Below are 3,735 nucleotides of genomic sequence, written 5' to 3'. Positions count from 1 at the left end.
TGAGGCTTAATAGGTTTACCTTTATATAGTGGTCTATAGGGGCCATTTACAATGCAAAACATTTACAGTATGCTGTCTATGAAGGACTCATACATTATCAGAAAGAGTCAGAGAGAGAGAGAGAGAGAGATTGACATTTGTTTTCCAGAGAAAGTCATTAATTTGCTCCACCATTTCATGAAATGTTTCGAACAACTTTGGGCAGAAGTGTCTAGGAATGAGATTAGGAATAACCAAATATCTGACATCATGTTTTGTTTACAGGTACTGCACATTCGGATCTGACTCTGAGTGGTCAACCATGAGTGACAGCAGGGAGGACCCTCCTCCTCAGACACAGGGTTCTGGAGGAGACAGAAAGGTAAGCTAGGCTAACATGAGTAGGATGATGCTGATATGCTAACATGAGTAAGATGATGCTGATAGGCTAACAGGAGTATGATGATGCTGATAGGCTAACATGAGTAGGATGATGCTTAGGCTAACATGAGTAGGATGATGCTGATAGGCTAACATGAGTAGGATGGTGCTGATAGGCTAACATGAGTAGGATGATGCTGATAGGCTAACATGAGTAGGATGATGCTGATAGGCTAACATGAGTATAATGATGCTGATAGGCTAGCATGAGTATAATGATGCTGATAGGCTAACATGAGTATAATGATGCTGATAGGCTAACATGAGTATAATGATGCTGATAGGCTAACATGAGTAGGATGATGCTGATAGGCTAACATGAGTAGGATGATGCTGATAGGCTAACATGAGTAGGATGATGCTGATAAGATCAGTTTTGGTGAATTGATACTGGCTATAGTCTGTGTGAAATTAGTTATTAGTTACTGAGTAATTACATGTAATTACCAAAGAGAGAGACAGTCTCAGCAGTTTGTTGCGTCACTCCCCTGGGACTCTGTCTGGTGACTAACATACCATTAATAGTGTATAGACCAATCAGCACACCTTTGTTAACAGTGTCATCATGTGTGCAGTTTTGTACCCACCAAATCCAGCTCCTACATTTGTGTGTTACACCCCCCCGGATGCATTTACACCAGCTCACCCTATTACACAGCGGCCTCCAGTCTTGGTGTCTGACTACCTTTCTTAGAGGGGTCCCCAAATCCCAACCTTAACCCTTAGTGGATGAATGAGTAATATTGACCCTGTGATTATGGGACTTTCATGTACTCTAACCCAGCATGGACTCGGCTGTTTGCCCACGGTAGGGCCTCTTTTAATGGGTATAATGAGGCAGCTTCCATCTGCCATTATGATGGAAATAAGACTGTGTAGAGCCAAGAGGCTCTTGTCCAACAGGTGTTTCATACAAGCACAGCCACCGCCAATAAGTTAGGAGCACTAATGAAACATCTTTCATAGAATATTCAGTCCTCTGTATTATCACAAATGGGCAAAAGGCCCATGTTCCGCCTTCTCTCTTATCCTTCTCTCCATCCCTTTCTTCTCCAACAGCATCACACCCTTCTCTTCTTCCCCATCCATCCTTTCTCCTCCTCCATCCATCTCTCAGCTTGGAGTGCAGAGGGTGGATCCTGTAGTCGATGTTTAGGTTCAGACAGCAGGTGAAAGAATGCTGAGGGTGAGGCAGGTGAGACCTAATGACCTAATACTGTTCACAGTATTGAAGAAGTGCTATGAGACTCTCAAATATCCAATCAGTCAATTGCAGGCCTGTGTGATCAAGAAAATGCCATTGAGTATCGGTGGTGTTTCCTCTCAACCTAGGTCTGTGGCTCAAAGTGCACTCTAAGGCCACTGTTGTACGACAAGAGTACGAACAGGCCCTGTTGTATATGCAGGATTCCAGTGAAGAGGAGGAGGAGGAAGGAGGAGAGGAACTGTGGGATCTAGAAGCAGACACAGAGCCTGTGGTAAGGAACTGTTACTAAGGGTCTGGTGAGACAACCTGGATCAAAAAGAGACACAGCCATAAACCCACTCAGACACGGATGGACAGGCAATGGCTAAACTAAACTTGAGATCTGTGCACATGACATGTTTTTTCATGCAAAGCGCCTATTGACATTAACATCACATTGCAATCAGGTGTTCAATTTACCAGGCAGAGTTGAAGAAGATAATGGGGGAGTGGAGTACAGAACCATGCAAGTTGGACGACCAATCCAATGTGCTCTCATGGCCTCTGTCTCCTATTGGCTCGTCTCCTTTGGATCCCCTCCTCATTGAGATGATTGACATATATCTTGACACCCTTCTTGTTACCTTGGAGGATGGGTCAGGGCAGAGCAGTAGAGAACACAGGTTGTTACCTTGGAGGATGGGTCAGGGCAGAGCAGTAGAGAACACAGGGTGTTACCTTGTAGGATGGGTCAGGGCAGAGCAGTAGAGAACACAGGTTGTTACCTTGGAGGATGGGTCAGGGCAGAGCAGTAGAGAACACAGGGTGTTACCTTGGAGGATGGGTCAGGGCAGAGCAGTAGAGAACACAGGTTGTTACCTTGGAGGATGGGTCAGGGCAGAGCAGTAGAGAACACAGGTTGTTACCTTGGAGGATGGGTCAGGGCAGAGCAGTAGAGAACACAGGTTGTTACCTTGGAGGATGGGTCAGGGCAGAGCAGTAGAGAACACAGGGTGTTACCTTGTAGGATGGGTCAGGGCAGAGCAGTAGAGAACACAGGGTGTTACCTTGTAGGATGGGTTAGGGCAGAGCAATAGAGAACACAGGTTGTTACCTTGGAGGATGGGTCAGGGCAGAGCAGTAGAGAACACAGGGTGTTACCTTGTAGGATGGGTCAGGGCAGAGCAGTAGAGAACACAGGGTGTTACCTTGGAGGATGGGTTAGGGCAGAGCAGTAGAGAACACAGGTTGTTACCTTGGAGGATGGGTCAGGGCAGAGCAGTAGAGAACACAGGTTGTTACCTTGGAGGATGGGTCAGGGCAGAGCAGTAGAGAACACAGGTTGTTACCTTGGAGGATGGGTTAGGGCAGAGCAGTAGAGAACACAGGTTGTTACCTTGGAGGATGGGTCAGGGCAGAGCAGTAGAGAACACAGGTTGTTACCTTGGAGGATGGGTCAGGGCAGAGCAGTAGAGAACACAGGTTGTTACCTTGGAGGATGGGTTAGGGCAGAGCAGTAGAGAACACAGGTTGTTACCTTGGAGGATGGGTTAGGGCAGAGCAGTAGAGAACACAGGTTGTTACCTTGGAGGATGGGTTAGGGCAGAGCAGTAGAGAACACAGGTTGTTACCTTGGAGGATGGGTTAGGGCAGAGCAGTAGAGAACACAGGTTCATAAGATCAGACCAGGTGAAGAGGGTGGAACGAATAGAAAGATACTCAATATAGATCATCACAAATATGTATGCACATTGCCATATACTGGCATTTTACATCAAGCCTTTCTGAAACAAATGCAAAGAATGTAATTTATTTCATATCAGAACTACACACATTACCTCTGAATGGTTGAGTCTTGTGTTTTTTTTGTTGCATAATATTTCATTTTATTTACCAATAGATCAATAAAAATGAATTGCATGATGTGAATTGAATGGCCATAATTCAACATAATCCATATAACTGAATTAATATTTTTTTAATATTGTGAATGGTGCTCATTGACATTTTTCATTCATTCTTTATAGACCCTTCAATCCTTTATTGTCTTTTAGACCCTGCGGTCCATGTTGGCGACCGTAAAATGGGACAAATGAATCAATAAGGAGGTAATCCCACCACATGTAGCC

At 45.0% G+C, this 3,735-nt stretch overlaps 1 long non-coding RNA gene across 13 annotated transcripts; it reads right to left on the bottom strand.

Moving 5' to 3' along the window:
* LOC127914552 (uncharacterized) lies at positions 1-3,454 on the bottom strand. Of its 13 annotated transcripts, none has more exons than XR_008088874.1 (4): positions 2,721-3,454; positions 2,392-2,673; positions 2,087-2,344; positions 1-1,874 (listed from the first exon to the last, which is right to left on the bottom strand). It is a non-coding gene; the product is annotated as an uncharacterized LOC127914552 (long non-coding RNA). The 13 variants fall into 13 exon arrangements; XR_008088880.1 differs by having other exon boundaries at positions 2,486-2,673; XR_008088876.1 differs by having other exon boundaries at positions 2,087-2,673; positions 2,721-2,814; positions 2,862-3,454.
* Between the last annotated feature and the right edge of the window lie 281 nt (positions 3,455-3,735).

This window comes from Oncorhynchus keta, chromosome 32 (assembly GCF_023373465.1).
Source record: "Oncorhynchus keta strain PuntledgeMale-10-30-2019 chromosome 32, Oket_V2, whole genome shotgun sequence".
NCBI classification, from domain to species: domain Eukaryota; kingdom Metazoa; phylum Chordata; class Actinopteri; order Salmoniformes; family Salmonidae; genus Oncorhynchus; species Oncorhynchus keta.
This window is presented reverse-complemented; position numbering and strand designations above follow the sequence as displayed.